This window comes from Rattus norvegicus, chromosome 15, assembly GCF_036323735.1.
Source record: "Rattus norvegicus strain BN/NHsdMcwi chromosome 15, GRCr8, whole genome shotgun sequence".
NCBI lineage: Eukaryota > Metazoa > Chordata > Mammalia > Rodentia > Muridae > Rattus > Rattus norvegicus.
Genome location: NC_086033.1, coordinates 80,434,433 through 80,455,877, shown reverse-complemented (window position 1 = coordinate 80,455,877; position 21,445 = coordinate 80,434,433). Strand labels below are relative to the sequence as shown.

The 21,445-nt window shown below is 36.4% G+C and overlaps 1 non-coding gene across 1 annotated transcript; it reads left to right on the top strand.

The window, feature by feature from the left end:
- Positions 1 to 3,188: 3,188 nt before the first annotated feature.
- On the top strand, positions 3,189 to 3,320 carry LOC120097259 (small nucleolar RNA SNORA17). The gene has a single exon (XR_005494488.1). It is a non-coding gene; the product is annotated as a small nucleolar RNA SNORA17 (small nucleolar RNA).
- The last annotated feature ends 18,125 nt before the right edge of the window (positions 3,321 to 21,445 follow it).

Here is a 21,445-nt window from a genome sequence, read left to right as displayed (position 1 = left end):
TTAAATGATATGAAGTAATTGACAGAGTATGCTCTGTTCACTTTTGATATTAACTATGCCACAGTTTACTTTTATTGATATGAAGATGACTTAAGCAAGGAACATGTTCTGAAAAACAAATGACCTTCAGAACTGATTTATTTGGTTGTAGTCAAGATGTTTTAACATTCATGTTTTATAACAATGCAGCTTATTTTAGATGAGTATAGAACATTTGCATTTCTTATTATAATTCAGTTGCTGTGCTTGTGTAAAACTGTGGGAAAAATGCCACATGCCTCAAGTGTCTTAGATTGATGTTCAAAAGAATCAACTTCAGTAGACAAATGGGCAGTAGTGATTGCACGTTCTGAGTTAAACAAAAAACCAACACAGCAACAGCAACAAGAAAACCCAACCAACCAAAAAACAAAACAAGACAAAACAAAAACAAAAACAAAACAAAAACAAACATGATATTCAGAATTTCAGAGTGAGACATGGATTAGGCTGTGGAGGTTTGGGATGAAGAAAACTTGGGTTGAATATGATTATATTTTATTGTATATATGTGTGGAATAATTAAGAATGAAGAGGAAGTGGAAAAAAGGATTCATGTTACTTAAAATACAACATTAAGAAATACCCCAGTTGAAGTCAACACAGGTTTTACCTTGTGAATGACTTTAGGTGACAGTATAGCATTTCCAATCCTAGTTTCATGATCTGGTCTGATACTTACTTTGTCATTGAAGAATATAGAAAGCTACTGAGAATATTTAATAAAAGAGTGCTGTTTTGCTCTGGAGGAAACTCAAAAACCAGTGGGGTTGTGACAGGTTCTTGACACAGTGTCACAGCCTGCTGGGCAAGGACAGGAAAACACTGGCCAAAGGACTCAGCTTGTCTCTGAAATGCTCCAAGAAAGGTAAACACAAAAGAGCTTCCAAATCCAGGAAGATGGGATGGAGCTTCAAGGCCAGAGGCCAGCCCAAGTCTGTCCATTCTCCATTTGCCCCTGAAGCAATCAGTCACTCTTATAGTATGGACTCAGAGGAAGACTAAGACTTTCTGAAGAACGAGTGGTCTGCCCAAGGCCCCTCCAACTCCGAACTGATCTCATCCCTGTTGTGTGGCATGGTGGCCAAGAACAGCAAGCCAGACACAGGCTCTAAGCTGACTGAGAGGGCCTGTAAGGCTCCCCAGACTTTGAAATCCAAGGTGACCACCAGCAGGAAGCAGTCCTTCTGTTTGCTGCTCCAAGAGGCCCAGGTCAGCTCTCCCTTTAGGACCTCTTCTGCAAAGGACTCCTTTGATCAAGGTTACTAGTGCCAAACACAAAATAATCTTCCTTGTTTTTAGAGCGGGAGAGAGAGCAAGCAAGCATGCGAGAGTGTGTGCACACATCAGGGATGACTGTAGCCCGCTAGGTTTTTGGTAGCATGGTCTGCCCTATTCGCTTATATTTTCGGTTTGTGTTTGCTTTTTATTTTCACTTAAACTTGTAATTCTTAAACTTGTAAACTGGCCAGCCCTTAGGGAGCTCTTACTTACATAGACTCATTTTATGTCTCCCCAAATTTATAAGCTTCTCTCTAAATCCCACTAAAGCCAACAACCCCCACTCCCAAATCCAAAAGGCTAACCTAACCTTCACCAAATTGCCTGGGTTTTCTCTTGGCATGAGCCTGGAAGAGGCTTGCCCAAGAAGCATTTCGTAAACAAACAAACAAACAAACAAATAAAAAGAAACCCCCCAAAAAAGAAAGAAAGAAAAACGGACTTCTTGCATGGGCATGTGACTTGCTGTTTGTACTGAGATTTTGGTAATACCAAGCTTTATTAAACATACTGAGTTCATTTAAAAAAAATAGAGTTCTGTTTCCATTTCAGTAGTTTATGCAGGTAGTTTCACTAACATTAATGAAGTATTTGGGGCTCAATTTGTACATATCAAATTAGTAAGCTAAAATTCTACAATTTCATGCTTGCTAATTTCTTAAAATTTATCAGTTTCCATTTAGCCAATAGCAAGTGAAAAATAGAACATCTATCTCTACTACTTATAAAATAAAATGAACAAAGGTTCCAAAAATACTCATTAAATATCATATTACATTATTTAGAAAAAATAAAAATACGAATAGTTTTTTTTTCTTTTCGTACATAGTAAAAAGGAGACCCAGAGGCAACTAGTGAAGGCTTCATGTTATTCTGAAAAAAGACAACATTGTTAAATATTTTTCTGATTGTTCCTTTTACCTTCCTACTCAACCAGTTCTAACAGAGACAAAAGCTTGATTCATCATTTATTGAAAATTTTTATAAACTTATCAAATAAACATTTTGCTAAAGCACATATTAATATTCTTAAGTTAGAATTATGTCTTTATTGACATATTCAGAGAACAACTGACCATGTGTTCCAACTCTAAGCAATATATCTATGATAAAACATTCACGTGTATGACTCAGGGAAATCACAGAAGAAGGGGTGGAAAGATTGAGAGAGACAGAGAGCCAGGAAATAGTCTGTGATTTTTTTCTTCTTCTGTGAAATCTAAACAATACAGGAATATACACATGTCATAGCAATGCAAGAACCAGTTAATTTCTCACCATATAAAGGAGGAATTTCATGGGTCCTTACCCATAGATGAAGAGCAAAAGAAATTAGCAATTGATCTGAGTGGCATCATTAACCTTGTGGAGAAGACACCACTGATTTATTACCTAATAGAAAGTACTCAGCCCTATAAACATGCACATGCAGGCAACACAGAATGGAGTATGTGGGTTGTATTATTTATTTATTTATTTATTTATTTATTTATTTATTTATTTATTTATATTCGGGTGTAACAATGGGTAGCAAAAACACAAGAGATGATAAATGCTGTAGGGGGCAATCATAGGCTAGGGAGGAGGAAGAAGAGCGCAAGGAATGAACCAAATCACTTTAGTTGCTATGTAGATACTGGATGAAGTAATAATGGTACTGACAAAACAGTAAGCTATCACACCAATCAAAATGAGAGATGAGGTAATGTGTCCACAGGGCTACTATACAAGGCAGTAAGGTTGGTGTACTGACCTAAACATACAAAGTTAATAAGGCTGAAAACGGTCCAGCTCTACAGCATCTCCTGCTTGGAATGGAAGACTGCCGAAATGGCCAAATGACATGAGCTGTAACATTGAACAAATTCCCTACCACTAGAGTTATTTCAGGTATGGCCATTGTCTCACACACATAGTTGTAGGTTGCAGAAGGGAGAGAGGCTATGCCTATAATCAATGTTCTGATCTAGGAACATCTAAATGATTAGTAGTCTAACATTTCCTGAAAAAAGTGAACCTGAGACAACCACCAATAAGGTATCAGGCCGGCCTGGAGGAGCTCCCAGGATGAGGAATAAGTAGACTAGAAGAGCCATGTATGGGACTTCAGGCCGCAAGGAGGAGTGAACCCAAGATAGTCAGCATTCTCAAGGGGCCACTCAGGTAGTCCAGGAGAGAACTGAGTCCAAGAATAACACCAGTCTTGTGCCATGGGCCTGGGCAGGGAGCTAGCATGAGGTATCACCATTCCAGAGCCATGAAGACCTGAGGGATGAGACGTTGGAGGAGATGACCCCTGCCCATTGCCTTAATGCATGAGCAGAGCATATCTGTTGTGAGAGCACACCCGAGATCACCACTGACACTGAGAGGTCCCCAGATGCCACTTAAAAGAATGAGTAAATGGTGGAGAAATGGAAGAGAAACAGAAGGATGTGAGCACAGTGAAGAGAGGCAGAACTGGAGACTCCAGGCTAGTGAGGAACATCATGATGTGAGTAGCTGGTGGCCACTGAGGACCATGGTGGAATCATGCCTTATGCTGTCATTGGGTCTATATCTTGGCCCATATCTCTCCACTACTGGACATCTGTTACCACCAAAAGCCAGGAGGATGTCCCTCTCTAGGCTGCTACCCAGGGCATGTTGACATGTGAGAGCTGAGCATAACAGGCCCCGCCCCTCTCCTGGGTTTTGTGAGAGAGCTAGGCCTGGGGGCAATGAAGCAGGAGAGCTGCCCCAACCCTGAGACACTGTATTTGTGAGACACTTCCCACATTTTACAGGTTCTAGGCGAGTGGGTCCCCAGGACACCAGTGTGGGAGAGCTGGCCCTACATTAGCTTCATGTACAGTGGCATGCATAAGGGAGAGTTAGGTGAGAAACCTGGCTATGATGTCCTGAGAGAAGGAGAGCAGTCTTCATCCATCCTCAGGTGTAGCATTCAGGAGAGCTGAACCTGCACCTGTCCTGGGCAGCAGGGTAAAGCTGGCCCTAGTTGTGGAGCTTGCTGCTGAGCAGGCACCAAGAGTTGGCCAGCTCAGATAGCTCTGAGGCCCAGATCCTTCACTTTGAATTGGCCAAACCCAACATCTACCCCATCTATGAATTGTTGGAGTTCCTGAAGCGAAGAGATCTACAGACTTAAAACTACAGGATCTCCAAGACACAGGACAACAACAAGATATCTGAGAAGAGACCCAGTGAGACTCTAGTATTAACAGATCAGGTGATCAGAGGCCTTATACCAGACCAACTCCTCATTACAATGAACATTTGCAAGAATAGAAGTATGGACAAAGGGGAATAGTGTGAGGCACAATGTGATGCACTATTGTTTTCACAACAATTTTTTTTTAGTGGTTGTAGTGGGGGGGGGGCTGTTGCAAGGATGAAGAAAAGTAGGAAGCATTGGGAAAATGAGTAGCATTGGAGTGCCTAACATGAAATTCTCAAAGAACAGATAAAAAGCTAAAATGTTTCAACAAACCCTACTCATTCGTTTTATCCACAATGGTAAAGAATAGTTTGAAAATTCTTATTTCTTCTATATCTTAACATTATTGCTTAATTTTTAATACAATAATACATTTTCTTATCTTTATTGTTTTGATTAATCTGCCATCTATTCATTAATTGTGTTTGTTTAGAGTCCCACAAAAAGTAATCAGAATTATGCCCCATGCTGAGTTTGGGACTTACCCACAGAGCCTGGTGAACTCACAAATAGGTATGCAAATCCATATTCTCACTCTCCTTCAGGTATAATTTGAACATTGCCAATAGATCAGCAGTTAGGTCTTCTGTGCCAACAACCTCCCCCTCCCACTCCCCCCTCCTCCTCCCCTAAGTGGAGTGATAGAAAAGCGTAACTCTGGGCTCAGTGGTAGCATACACATTCGCTATGAGTTTGTAGTTACCATAGCTGTATACAGCTGAGAAAGTGTTAGTCCATGATTCTCTCCCTGTGTTTTGTCTATTCTTTCTACCCTCTCTTCCTCAATATCGTCTGACATTTAAGGAGATAGTGTAGACCTTTTGTCTAGAGTTAAATGCTTAGCTATTCTTTATTTTTAGCATTTGTATAACCATGAATCTTTGCATTTACATCCACTCACTGCAAAAAGATGTGTTTATGTATAAGGTGAGATTTAGTCTTTGTGAGATATTTAATAGGTTGGTGTGGTGATGTCGGTTGAGCTCTTAGCTCCTTACCCACTTTCATCAGACTCTATAGTCTCTTTACTCTTGTATATTAGACTGTATTTACCATATTAAAGATGTTTTCCTTCACAATTTTCTTTTAATTAGATAGTAGTTGGTTACCCCATAATTTTTATGGCATCATGATACCAATAGACAAATCTTGCCTGTCAGGCTGGTAAGAAAAGTAGAGTTTATAACTAGGCTTTACAATTGAAGCATCTATTTCACTGAAGATAATATAACACCATTTATAAATATAAGCAAAGAGAATATATATATATATAATTTGAATTTTTAGAAACTTTAGCTGTGCTGTCATATTTGTCTGGAAATGTTCAACTTAATTTTTTCCATTTGTACATTTATATTACATATGTAAGGTTTATCTACATGTGTTTGATGACAAAAATAATAGACTGGTCTCTAAATATATATACTGAGAAATTCTATAGGACACTGTCAGCTTATTTTCTCTTCATCTCGCATCCAAGATGTATGGTGTATAGAGCAGATGGGACTCATCAGCTAGTTCCGGTGGGTGTCTGAGAGCAATGGTGTCTTTGCCTCTCTAACAAATGGCTAATATGGAGGTGTTCTGCACTCGGTGCTTGCATTTTTGTATAATGACCCCAATTGTTCTTAATAACTGTAGTTTTTCATCTTGCTAGAGTTATATGATGTCAAACTATCTTTTACACTTTTAAAAAACTGATTACTTAATAATAGGTTATCAAACACATTTAAAGACTCATTTGTTAGAAAGAATCTTTTTTTTTTTTTTTTTTGGATGCCAAGACTAAGTTTTGCCCTATGGACATAACAAGAAGTTGGTTTGTCAACATGAAAATAAATCTATAAAAGATTAGCTTAACAAATTGGAAGCAATATGATCTTTTGAAACTCAAGCTGTCCACAGTAAGTGGTCAATAACAATTTATTGATGGTGATAATGTTGTGGGCCCTTTGAAGAGCTGTTAATAATACAATACAAAACATGTGCTGCTAGAATGGCTTGAATAGTTATTTAATGATATGATTAGACTAATTTACTGCAAGATTAAAATTCTTACCTGGCATTAATGTGACCACTAGAATAGGCTTTGAGAAGAGTCACTGGGCAATGCTTTTTTTAGAAGACATACTTTTGAATTTACTTCTAACATAGCAATAAAATATTACTTTAACCTATTATCAAATTCAAAAAAGATTTTCATCTATCCTTTTAGAGAAATTTCACTTTTTCTTCTACTGAACAAAGTATAACATATTGATTCTTTGTGCGGTTTAACACATTAATTTGATCTAGAAGGCTGGCGATAGATATAACGTCATTGTAAGGAGATACTCCAAGGCTCTCTCTGAGAGGACTGGGAATTCATTCAACATTTCAATGCCATCCCTCTGTAATCTGGTGATTGGTGTTCATAATTCTTCGCAGAGATATTGTGAAGATTAATGAAATAGAGTTTGTAAAGTATTTTATCTCTTCAAATGCAAGTTGTGTGAGCTGAACGTTTAGAAGCCTCATTATACGCAGTCTGTACTGTGCCAGAACTCTTAAACTGTTAGTAAAATCTCTTAAGTGTTGTACTTTATCATCGCTGTCTTGATAATGGAGGGCTATGCCTATCATATCCGTTTTTGTCTCTTCAAGACTGTTTAAGCATAGGACTACCGATGCTTGACATTTATCAGCCTTACAGCGATCCTCTTACGCTGGGAGTGGATGGAATCTGTACTAGATCCATTTACAATGTTATCTAATAATGTCAGGCTCTATATATGTAAAGCATAGGGTTGCAAAAGCGATGCACTTTAAAGCATAAGCCCATGTATAATAAACACCCCAAGGGTTTTCATTCCGACATAGTGTGCTTTGTTCTTACTGCAGAGGATCTTCCAAGTATAAGCAATCCTGTTTATTAGGATGTATAAAAGGTAATAATATATCAATAGAATCTCTTATATATAAGGCCAATTCAAGAATGGAAATATTTTTCTCGAAGATTCTATAATTTTTGGAAGAAATTAAGAATGGAACTCCTTTTGAACTTATTGTCTGTTTCTCTTGTGGGAAAAGGAAGTGATGAAGCACACATGAATTAAACCAAGATTATCAGTTTGAGTTATGGGGAGAGAAGCAGTGAAATCCACTTTAACAATTATCATAGCTTTGTAGACAGAATTATGGTAAGAGTCTGATATCATTAAGAATTTTTTCAATTACAAAAAAAATTACTGGTAACTTATATGATTAGGTTTCTTTTGTGAAGATAAATTAATTGTAAAACTTAGTTTTTATTTTTTACTCTTGTAGTTTTAATTAGGTTGTATGCTTTGGAGAAAATAATAAAATTTTCATATTCTGTTCATACAAATATACCGTGCGATAGTGTTTATAAAGACATAACTTTGTTTTTTTTTGTTTTTTTTTTGTTTTTTTTTGTTTTTTTTTTGTTTTTGTCCGGAGCTGAGGACAGAGTCAAGCGCTCTACCACTGAGCTAAATCCCCAACCCAAGACATAACTTTTAACAGGTTACACTTTTCATTTTGTTTTTATTGAATAGATTATGTAGTTACATTTCAAATATTATCTCCTTTCCTGGTTCCCCCCTCTCATCCTCCCTCCCCTTCCTTCTATCAGAATGCTCCCCCTCCCACCCACCCACTCCCACCTCAACACACTGGCATTCACCTACACTGGGGAAAAAAGCCTTTACAGGACCAAGGGCTTCTCCTTGCACTGATCCCCGACAAGGCCATCCTCTGCTACATATGTGGCTGGAGCCATGGGTCCCTCCATGTATAGTCCTTGGGAACTCTGGGGGGGGGGTCTGGTTGGTTGATATTGTTGTTCTTCCTATGGGCTTGCAAACCCCTTCATCTCCTTCAGCCCTTTCTCTAACTCCTTCACTGGGGTCCCTGTGCTCAGTCTGATGGTTAGCTGCAAGCTTCCTTATCTGTATCAGTAGGGCTCTGGCAGAGACTCTCAGGAGACATCCATATCAGGCTCCTGTCAGCAAACACTTCTTGGCATCAGCAATAGTGACTGGGTTTGGTGTCTGCATATGGGATGGATCCCAAGTGGAGCACTTTCTGCATGGCCTTTCCTTCACTCTCTGCTCTACTCGTTGTCCCTGTATTTCCTTTCGTGAGTATTTTGTTCTGCCTTCTACGAAGTATTAGTGCATCTACATTTTGGTCTTTCTTCTTGAGCTTCATTTGGTCTGTGAATTATATCTTGGCTATTCCAAGCTTTGGGGCTAATATCCACTTATATGTTGGAAGCCAATATATCTTTAAAATTAAAACTTTTCATTTAACTCAGAACAACAAATACAATATCAAATTTAAAAATATACTAAAATTAGTGAAGAAAATTAAATAAAAAATTGAAGTCTGGGAACCATATAGTTTAATTGAGCATTAAAATATACAGTGTCACTTGACTCCAATGTTTATTTTTTACAAATATAGAATGTTTTATTAACCACAGCACTGTCCCTCTAAACAGAAAATTATCATGTTCTTCACTGATATTTTAATACACTTGTCTTTTAAGTAATCAGAAATATAGACTGTGGTACTATAGTACAAATTTGATAGTGTGCATTAATATTTGACAGTATGCTTTATTGAAGGGAATCATTTTATGGACAGATATTTTAGTAAGAAATTATAAAGATGTACTCTGAAAGAATATTTTTAAGATTCGTCCGTATTTTACATTGCAAAGACTATTATCTATCACTTAGAAAGTGTGTAAATAACACTGTAACTCAGACTTGATAGAAGTTCAAAGATCCAGTATGACTAAATATAAAGTCATATAACATTCTAAATATAGGTTTGTTTTAGACTTGTCTGTTTGACTGAGTTTTCCTACACATGGCAGTCTTACTCTGACAGTGGTTTATATGTGGTTACATTTGAAATTTTTGTTAGCAATCTTTTTCAATTAAGAATTATATTCATCAAAATAGGGAAATTTGTAGAGTCATTCTATATTAGGAAATTCATAACGGGGCATTCTGTAAGTTTTCCCCTGTAGTGGGTGGAATATAACCAGATAGTTCAAGAAAACAAAAGATAATTTTTTAAAATGTTTAGACTTGAAAAAGAACTTCAGGCTTTCTTTAAGCATAATCACTAATGTCCAAACAGGATGATTTTCAAAGAAACAAAATAGCTAGCAATAATGTGAAGTTTTAAGACTTGAGACTATCTATCAAAGTTAGAAAGAGTTGAAATATTTGCTCTTTCCGAAGTCTGTTGAATTCCACAAGGAGTCCGAGTAAACTGCGGGAAAGGGTGAAAGCGCCACCTATTGATAAGAAGATGCAAATGTTTGCTGACGCCGTTTAGCAGTGTAAGCTTCTCTGGAGTGAAAGAATTCGCAAGGCTGAAGATTTGAGCTATTCATTATCAAAGTATTTTATTCTGTTTACCAGTAATTGGCTCATTTCACATTTTGATCAATTCTATTTATCCTGAAAGAGTGGGAACTGGTCTTTCGGTATATTCTGTGTAGAGGACAAATAATAATCCTCTCATAGGTGTATTTGATGGTGTATTGTGTACTGAAATAACAGAAGCAAACATATCTAATCATATCTGCTTTATTCAAAAATGAATTTCCTAGAATAAATTTAGCCTCCACAATTCCATAATATTTGTTTTACGAAAAACAAAAATATAGCAGTCATACATGATTAAAAGGGTTTTCCTAACACATATGCAGCATATACCATAATAAATGTGTGTAGTATTTATCAACATATTCATTAGTTATCTATTTTCCTTTAACATCGTACATCCTGATAATATTTTTGTAACTCAGTATGTGAGCATTTTCCACTTGGATTGAAATGAATAGATCATGTAGTTTGAGTGAAAAGAAATTTATTATTTTAAATTAAGAATTTATGCTTTCATAGAGAAGAAAGATTGAACTTTTTATATGAAAGAGCTCTATTCTTGTGTTAGATCCACACAAAGGAAAGTTGCTTTTAATGCACCCAATAAGGTATTTATCCTTTCAGTTCATTGAAAGTTTTTGGACTTAACTCCTAGACATATTTGCAGTCAGCAACTGCTTCCGGCTGGAAGCCAAAGGGCAGAGATTCTTAGTAACCTTCCAGGACACCTCTTACCCAGTGGAACATTAGCTCACACAATCGCCTACCTTCAGGAAAGACAGCATGATCTGAAGAGAGTGAATTAAGTTAAACTGTGATAAAATTTCTCTTTAAAATGAACTCTACTATACAACGTTCACAGCGAGAGAAGGAAGTAAATACCAGATTTTCCTAATTTCCTAAACCCGATGTGGAAGCATCATCCCCATCAGTATTTATTTCAGCACAGTGCCATTGTAATGTCTCCGTTTTTACTAGCCTTACTTGAAATTTTACAGGTTACCTTTGTTCTCCCCGAGATCAATAAAGTAACAGCAGATAGCTATTAATATATTTCTTTGCATCTGCACAGTGAAAACTTTAAATATTAAAACGAAATATTGCAGCCCATATATCATCCACTCTTACAAGACAGGAATGACAGTATTAAGATGCACATTCAGGATAGCACTCTTTCTACTTTGAACGCTGTCAAGAACAAAGTGCTTTACAGACTTAAAATAAATCTAGGTACTAATCCATTGAATTTCTGACAACAGGAGCCCAAGGTTTCCATGCACTTAGCTGAGTACTGCCTAAGAGCTTGTGCATTATTTATGCCCACTAATGGTGTTGCAATGTGCTTTGTGTGAGGCGGTGACAGTGCAATCTGCTAAGATAGCTACTGCTGCGGACAAAGCCATACATTTTCTTGAGCTTGAATTTTTGACAGAATACTCTATTAATGCCAATTCTGCTTAAGTAAATGCCGAACAGGGGTCAGTTGTTCCTTTTTTCCCCCTTCTCTTATTATTTAAGAAAACAGTGTCATAAAATTGAAAATGATGTTCTGAGGTTTGTGGATTCTTGCCGTACAATAGTAGCAAGTAAAGGTCATTCTACTCTTTTTGTCTACTTTTATGATTCTGTGTGATGGTCCACGGACTCAATAGGAAAGCTCTTAGCACTGGCGTAGGGAGGTGCTAGTAATTCCAGTTTCAATGCCATTATACTCTTCAGTGGATCAATAGAATTAAATGAGCTGAGATATTAGGAAAATATTGAAAAAATGCAGGAGGTTGCATTGTTTGACCAAGGTTGGGATGAGTTGAAAATAAAGAACCATCTATAGCAGCTGTCAATAAATCATGAGAACTACACACGGAACCAAATGGAAATACAGCATAAAGCCTCAAGCCGTGAATGGCTATAATACATTCTGTGCCTTTTAATCGAACAATTTATTCCAAAAATCCGATACAGTTATCTATTATCAATCGTACAAAGTTTTTCATGTAGCTTATACATGTCTTCATATTGCTTTAGTTAAATGTTCATGGATTTTTGATAGTGTTTTTTTTTGTTTTCAAAGAGGAAATATTCTTTAAATTGATGGAACATAACAACATATATATATACACACATATATAAATACATATACATGTATATGAAAGTGTACATATATGTATATATGTGAAATTCAATGAAAAAGAAGTGAGAAAATACATTTCGATTTTTTATGAAAAAATTTTTTATTAAAAATAATGACTTCATGAAATTCTTAGGCAAATGAATAAAACTAGAAAATATCATCCTGAGTGAGGAAACTCAATCACAAAAGAGCACACATGGTATGTATTCATTGGTAAGTGAATATTAGCTCAAAAGCTCAGAATACCCAAAATACAATTTACAGACCACATGAAGCTCAAGCAGAAGGAAGACCAAAGTGTAAATGCTTCAGTTCTATTTAGAAGGTGAAACAAAATACTCAAGAGTGGAAATACTGAGACAAAGTGTGGAGCCTGAAGGAAAGGACATCCAGAGACTGCCCCACCTGGGGATACATCCCATATACAGTCACCAAACCATATATAGACACTATTGCTGATTGTCAAGAAGTGCTTGCTGACAGGAGACTGATATAGCTGTCACCTGAGAGGCAATGCAAGAGCATGACAAATACAGAGACAATGCTCGGGGTTCTCAATGGAGGAGTTAGAGAAAGGACTGAAAGAGCTGAAGGGGTTTGCAACCCCATAGAAAGAGCAGCCATATCAACCAACCAGACCCCCCAGAGATTCCAGAAACTAAACCACCAACCAAAGAGTACACATGGAGTGACCCATAGCTCCAGCTGCAAATGTAGCTGAGGATGGCCTTGTTGAGCATCAGTGGGGGGGGTGTTGACCCTTGGTCCTGTGAAGGTTTGATATCCCAGTATAGGGGATGCCAGAGCAGAGAGGCAGGAGGGTGTGGCTGTGTGGGTGGGGTAGCACTCTTATAGAAGTAGGGGCAGAGGGGATGGGGTGGTTTCTGGAGGTGAACCCTGGAAAGGGAATAACATTTGGTTAATCAAGAAAATATCCAATAAAGAAAAGAAAAAATATAAAAACTCTCAACTAACATTTAGCAAATAAATTCCCAAAAAGAAAATAAGAGTTGGGTTCATGTTTTAACATCTGTATTTCTTTGAATGTAAAATTCATATGGAAGATAGATAAGTACTTGATTTTACCCTATATACTGGTGTTTGTTATTAATTAGACTGTAGGTGGTTGATACATTCTAGTCTCCTTAATAGCAAAATCAACTTAAAAGTGTTTTATTTATCTCAATAATAAGAGATTCATTTTAGATTGAAGAGCAATAATATAATGGTATTTCTCATTGAATTAATAAGCATAGAAAAAGACTCATCAATCTTTAACGTGTTGAATATTGCAAAAACAAGTATATAGATTTAATTCTTGTTTTTGGCTTTTCCAGACTTTTCCACTTCCAAAGTTTAAAATAATTAAACTTAAGCATCAACAAACCTAGGTTGTCACAACAGCCTAATTTTCATAGCTAGTTGTAATAAATATTTTTCAATCAGAAATATTCCATTTGGGGTTGGGGATTTAGCTCACTGGTAGAGCGCTTGCCTAGGAAGCGCAGGGCCCTGGGTTCGGTCCCCAACTCCGAAAAAAAGAAAAGAAAAAAAAAGAAATATTCCATTTACACTAAGATAACAATATCTTATTGACCTTGGGCCATAATACATGTCCTTTTGGATGCAGGATCTATATCTATATCTACATCTATCTATCTATCTATCTATCTATCTATCTATCTATCTATCTATCTATCTATCTAGATAGACACACATGCACACATGCACACACACATATATACATATACAAATATATATATGGCTGTTTCTAGATAACAATTTAGGGTAGTGAGTGGCAAATATGACTCAGTTGAAATATTTAATAAATGGCTAATTTTTGTGTCTGTTATATGTCTTTTATTGAATATTCTATGTACTTGCATTTCAAAATGTTATTCTCTCTCCCGTTTCCCCCTTCCCCCATCCCACTTCCCAGTGCTTTTATAAAGATGCTGCCCCTCCCACCGACCCACTCCTACCCCACCACCCTGGAATTCTCCTACAATGGGGAAATGAGCCTTCACAGGACCAAGGCCTTCTCCTCCCGTTGATGTCCTACATGGCCATCCTCTGCTACATATGCGACTGTAGCCATGGGTCAATCCATGTGTACTCTTTGGTTTGTGGTTTAGTATCCACGAGATTCTGGGTGTCTCGTTGGCTAATATTGTTGTTCTTTCTATGGGGTTGCAAAGCCAATGGCTCATTTTTAAATGTCTATTGCCGCTCTGTAGGGGAGTGCTTTAAACGGACTACCTGTGTGCATTGCCATGAACAAGAATCATGAGTCATATATGAGTGATTTCTCACTACTTCCTAGGTTTCCTAAAATGATAGCAATATCGTTACAATCTGGGTCTGTTAATTTTGACTCCTATTAGCTTTGAACAGCAAACATGTTTGTTTTCAGTTGTCTTTGAATTTCTTAGGTTGACACATGTACTACCTTTGAATTGTTTAATTTGTCATGACTTTTTAGGACCATTTCACAAAATGACAAAGGCATTTTATGATAGACCACAAATAATTTATTATCTGTACTAAGCTCAAATCCAATGCTGGTATAAGAAACAGTATTTGAGTAAGTTGGAAAATATTGATATTCTCATTAAGTTAGTTATCATCTGACAAAGTTGATACATCTGTGAAGTAGGTACTAATTTAAAGAAAGGTGATAAGTTTTGGGAACACACTTTGTAAATTCAGCACAAGACTTATATAAGATATGGATAATGCATCACTTTTGATCTCTTTGATGTTATTTAGATGCTTTTCCACAGATACTGTGTTTTCATAAAGATTTCAAACATTTGTTTAAAATCTCTTATAATGCGACAATAATAAAATTTTATCTTAAGCGAAAACCCACATCTTAACTAAAATATTTAAACATATAAAAGACAGGACTAAATTAGAAAAACTTTAAATAAGGCTTAAAATTTATTTTTACTTATGGTTTTAAGAAAAGCAAATTGCTTCAAATATAAAAAGATATTTCTATTCTCCCCTCGTACCCTAGTATATTCCTTCTCATTGTTCATTACCTTTCATGTGTGTGTGTGTGTGTGTGTGTGTGTGTGTATTTGTGTATGCATGTGTACATGCATGTTAATTTCATGTTTGTGAGTAGGAATGTATGTGGTCTCACATGGAGATGACCATATGTTTTGGAATTCAGGGGTCCTCTTTCAGTGCCTTTTGTAATTATTCTCTACCTCGTTCTTTTGAGACAGGGTGTTTCATAGAACTGGGTGCTCACCAACTGGCTAGGCTGCTAGGAGAGTAAGTTTCTATAATTTCCCTTTATATTCGTCCATGTTCCTACCTCCACTATCACACTAGGGTTAGAAATGTGCATTATCACACCTGAATTAATCATATGTATGTTCTAGGTATATCTATGATGCCTATTTATACATAGCTTATGTAAGTAGAAAAAGTAATTCTGAATACATCCGAACACAATTGTTTTGAGTGTTTTATATTGTTTTGATAAAATACGTTGACATAAATAGTTAGCTTATTTTTTATTGGATGTTTTTTATTTACATTTCAAATGCTATTCCCATTCCTGGTTACTGGACATAAGCCCTGAATCCCATCCCCCTCCTCTTCTTCTATAAGGGTGTTCTCCTCCTGATCCACCTGCTTCCCCACCCCTGAAATTCTCCTACACTGGGGGTCCAACCTTGGTTTCTCCTTCCATTGTGCCCAACAAGGCTATCCTCTGCTACATATGCAGTTGGAGCCATGGGTCAGTCCATGTATAGTTTTTGGGTAGTGGTTTAGTCCCAGGGAGCTCTGGCATTGTTGTTCTTATGGGATTGCAGCCTCTTCAGCTCTTTCAGTCCTTTCTCTAATTCCTCCAACAGGGGTCCAACTCTCAGTTCAGTGGTTTGCTGCTGACATTTGCCTCTGTATTTGATATGCTCTGGTTGTATCTTTTAGGAGAGATCTATATCAGGTTCCTGTCAGTATGAACTTCTTAGTTTCATCAATCTTATCTAGTCCAGGTGGATATATATATATATCTTGCACATGTAGGGCAGGCCCTGAATGGCTGTTCCTTCATTCTCTGGTCCAAACTTTGCCTCCATATCCCCTCCTATGAATACTTTTGTTCCCCCTTTAAGAAGGAGTAAAGCATCCGAACTTTGGTCATTCTTCCTCTTGAGCCTTACCTGCTCTGTGAATTGTATCTTGGGTAATTCAAGCACCATGTTTGTTTTCCTGTGATTGGGTTACCTGACTCAGGATGATATTTTCCATTTCCATCCATTAGCCTATGAAGCCATTGTTTTTGATAGCTGAGTAGTACTCCATTGTATAGATGTACCACATTTTTTAAAATTCATTCCTCTGTTGAAGGGCATCTGGGTTCTTTCCAGCTTCTGGCTATTATAAATAAGGCTGCTATGAACATAGTGGAGCATGTGTCTTTTTTGTATATCAAAATATCTTTTGGATATATGCCCAGGAGAGATATAGCTGGGTCCTCAGGTAGTGGAATGTCCAATTTTCTGAGGAACCTCCAGACTGATTTCCAGAGAGGTTGTACCGGTTTGCAATCCCACCGACAATGGAGGAATCTTCCTCTTTCTCCATCTCCTCACCAGCATCTGCTGTTGCCTGTGTTTTTAATCTTAGCCATTCTGACTGGTATGAGCTGGAATCTCAGGGTTGTTTTGCATTTCCCCGATGACAAAGGATGTTGAGCATTTCTTTAGGTGCTTCTCAGACGTTGGATATTCCTCAGATGGGAATTCTTTGTTTAGCTCTGTGCCCCATTTTTAATAGGGTTATTTGGCTCTGTGAAGTCTAACTTCTTGAGTTCTTTGTATATTTTGGATTTTAGCCCTGAATCAGATATAGGATTGGTAAAGAACTTTTCCCAATCTGTTGGTTGCCATTTTGTCCTAATGACAGTGTCCCTTGCCTTACAGAAGGTTTGCAGTTTTATGAAGTCCCATTTGTCGATTATGATCTTAGAGCATAAGCCATTGGTGTTTTGTTCAGGAAATTTTCCCCAGTCCCCACTTTTCTTCTATTAGTTTGAGTGTATCTGATTTGATGTGGAGGTCCTTGATCCACTTGGACTTAAGCTTTGTACAGGGTGATAAGAATGGATTGATTTGCATTCTTCTACATGTTGACCTACAGTTGAACCAGCACCATTTTTTTGAAAATGATATCTTTTTTTTCACTGGATTGTTTTAGCTCCTTTGTCAAAGATAAAGTGACCATAAGTGTGTGGGTTCATTTCTGGGTTTTCAATTCTATTCTACTGATCCATCTGCCTGTCTCTATACCAATACCACACAGTTTTTAATTACTATTGCTCTGTAATACTGCTTGGGGTCAGGGATGGTGATTCCCCCAGAAGTTCTTTTATTGTTGAAGACAGTTTTCTCTATCCTGGGTTTTTTTTTTTTTTGTTATTCCAAATGAATTTGTAAAGTGCTCTTTCTAAGTCTATGAAGAATTGAGTTAGAGTTCTAATGGGGATTGCATTGAATCTGTAGATTGCTTTTGGCAAAATGTCCATTTTTACTATAGTAATCCTGCCAATCCATGAGCATGGGAGGTCTTTCCATCTTCTGAGATCTTCTTCAATTTCTTTCTTTAGAGTCTTGAAATTCCTTTTTAGAGGCATGTAAAAAATGTCTTGTGTAAGTCTGAACATTCAGTCATCACTTATTATCAACACCTTTGCAGCCAGGAGTCTCTGCATCCATCAGTATTCCCTGTAAACAGGGTTATAGCTGAAAGTAGTTTTTGTATCAGTTTAAATATTTAGAAGTCATTTTGTGAGATGTCAATTTAGATAAACAATACCAGTTTCCCTTCTCCCTTGTAAGGTCCAGGCCTTCCCCCAGCCAAGTATTTTCAATTGGCAGTACAGAGCCAGGAACGACCCAGTACTAGGGAATCTAACTTAGATCTTCAAACTTCTCCAAATGCACTTTACTGAGTGAGGCCTGTTTTCCTCTCCTCGAGTCAAATAAATACTATAATCTCATCTTTTTTTTTTCATTTTTAAACTCTACAAATAGGATAGAATGCCAGGGAAACAAACAGCATTTTGTTTTGCCAGATTTACCTACAGTATAATATGACAAATGGCAATTCCAGAACTGGGGACTTAACCCACTTGCTCACTTCATCTCAGTTTCAAGATTCATATATGCATAGATAGGTCTGAGTCCAAAGAGAGTGCAAATTGAGCAATATTCATTATTAAAAAGATGATCTCAGATTAGTAGACTTGACTGAGTTGCAACCAGAAAGAGTGGAAGCCAAATGACAAAATTTAAATGTTCAACTTGTTCGATATATGCGAGAGAGGTTAAGACCTAAGGAAGAGTTAAATGACTGAGATGTCAGAATTGGAGAGAGCAAGTAAGAATTCAGCAGAAGAGTACAGTGAGCCTTTACCGAAGTCATTTGATGCTTATATTCCATCAGCAGTTCTTGAACCTGGTTTAATGAGCCACAATAAGTACTTAACAATAATAGCACACAAGGGGACATAGGAAAATATAATATTCATGGGAGTTATTGTTTTGCAAATTTTTATAAACGTTTTACATACGTTATTTGCTGCATAATCTATTTCTTACTGTCACCTTGGTGTCAGGAAATTAAAGGATTGATTTTACTATGAATTACATTTGATTTTTCTGAACTTCTACTACATTTTAGTCAAACAACAGTTTGCATGAAAAATATTTCATTAACTAATCTGTGAACATAAGCTTCTGATTTATCCATGCAGCTGTGAATATGGATTTGAATCCAAGTAGCACGGACAATAAGTAACACTGGGTACATTTTCTAAGTCAAATTGACCATTCAATGTTTGCATTTTGATTTTTGGAAACAGAATTAAACTAAAGTCTTAATAGAAGATGGCATATTATCAAAGTTACTTTTTATGTATATAAACATAACGAGAGTGATTTGTACAATTATTTATGACAGTAATACTAAGAACCTGTTTGTTGACCATGTGCCAGTAAATAGTCCCACACCCCTGAGTATGTAAGCATCACAAATTCGACTTAGTGGGTTATTAAAAGAAAAGGCAAAATAGGAGCCATGACATTAGAAGGAGCCAGGGTTGGGGAGTGGATCTGGGTGAATATAGGAGGACGGGAGTTATGGATAGGATCAATGTATACTTTATAACAGCCTCGAGTAATTTATAGAAGTATTATATTAAAAAGACCTTTAATCTCACAGTGATACCAAATAAATGAACATTGTTCTTTTCATTGTATTTCACAATGGAAAAAAATGTCACAAACACTAGAATGACAATCTGACATTTTCAAAATAATCTTGTTTAGAGTAATATGTAATGATAAATCTATAAACTAATAGTTCTTAAAATGGATGTTCTTCCAATAGCAGACAGAGATAATTACAGAAAGCTGAAGTGGTCAAATTATGAATAATAAAAACAACAATGACAAAACCAACTAACATTGATAACATAGGCCATATATGTAAGTCTCGGGAGACATGACTGAAGAGGGAATGGAAAGATTGTAAGAGTCAGTAAAACAGAAAATTTTCTGGACAATAGTCTCTTCTAAAAAGAAAAGAATGATGCAGATAAAACAAGAGTAGGATAGATCAGTGAGGGTATGGTGGGAAGAGTTAGAGATGAAGATCAACAAAATGACACATATAAAATTATCAAATAACAAATATTTTATTTTTAAAACCTGAAATGCCTTTGGCATAGATTTCAAAATATTTCTTGTTGAGCTATCAATCACAAGGAAATGCCAAAATTACCTTACTTTTTCTTTTATTAATCTCCATGTGAGTCACAAGTTATACCTGTTTTTGTCATGTTTTTCTAGTACCTTAAGATCCTCAATATTCACTACTGTTATCTGCTGTATACTAAATGTCACCCTTTTGCTACTAAACCTTGCAGAAAGATTGGCTAGAGGCTTGCCGTATGTTGCCTTTATTGTATTTTACTGTAATTTTATTGTATTTAGGTACATTTCCTATGTCCCTGATCTCTCCAAGACTTTTACATGGAAGGGATGTTTGATTTGTTAAAGGCTTTTTCAGCATCTAATAAGGTGATCATGTGCTTGTTTGATTGTTTTTTCTTTCAGTACATTTAGATGATGTATTGCATTAATAGATTTCTGTATGTTGAACCATCCCTGCCTCTTTGGAGTGAAGTGTACTTGATCACAGCTGATAATGTTTTTGATGTGTTCTTGTATTCATTTCTGAGCACTTTACTGAATATTTTTGCATCCATGCTCATAAGGTAAATTGGTCTGCAATTGTCTTCATTGGTTGAGTCTTTGTATGGTTTAGGTTTCAGGATTACTGTGGCCTCATAAAATGAACTTGGCAGTGTTATTTTTTATTTCTATTTTGTGAAGTAATTTAAGGAATATTGGAATTAGTCCTTCTTTGAAGGTCTGGTACAATTCCACACTAAAACCATCTGGCCCTGGGGAATTTTTTTAGGGGGAGGGGCATTGGGAGGTTTCTAATGACTGCTCTATATCTTTAGGAATTATAGTTCTACTTAATTTTTTTTACTTGGTCTTGAATTAGCTTTTATAAGTGGTATCTATCAAGAAAATTGTCCATTTTGTTTAGATTTTCTAATATTTTGGAATCCAGATTTTTGAAGTAAGACCTAAGCTCTGTGTATAATCTAGATAGTCTTTATTATTCTCCTGTACATGTTGCTGGACAAGGTCCCTTCTTATCCTTTCCCTAAGTCTTAAGAATCTTTGCGAGGTATTGGCATCTTGCTATCATAGAGCTATGCCTGGTTTTCACGATGGAAAAACTTCTGATCTACATTGTTCTGATGCACAGGGAAGAACTATATTTAGGAACCTGGTGTTTGTGCCACAGTTTTGTTGGAATTTCTATTACTGAGTATATCCAAGAACATTGCTCAGACTGATGGAAGATATATTATAAGATAACTTGAATTTGAACAGTTAAACCTTGTAAGATTAAGCACATTGATTTGCAGAAAATTCCTTAGTCTATATGAACTCAACAATCATTCAATAGTGCATTGTTTTTGTCATTGTAATTTGAGTATCAGTAAGTCAACATGACATAATAAAATTATAAAATCATTATAACCCCAAATATATAAACATATACAGAACATGGAAAAGATCTTAAAACAATAAAATTTGGAGAGTGTTGATGAATTAGAAATTAAAACAAACAAAAGAAATTTAAAGAGTCATGATATGTGTAGAAATTTAAGGAGGCATAAAAAGACTGTTTTAAATGGCAAATAGACTCAAACATTTTTTTATGTCTAGGTTATCTAAATTTATTTGAATAAATTATATACCA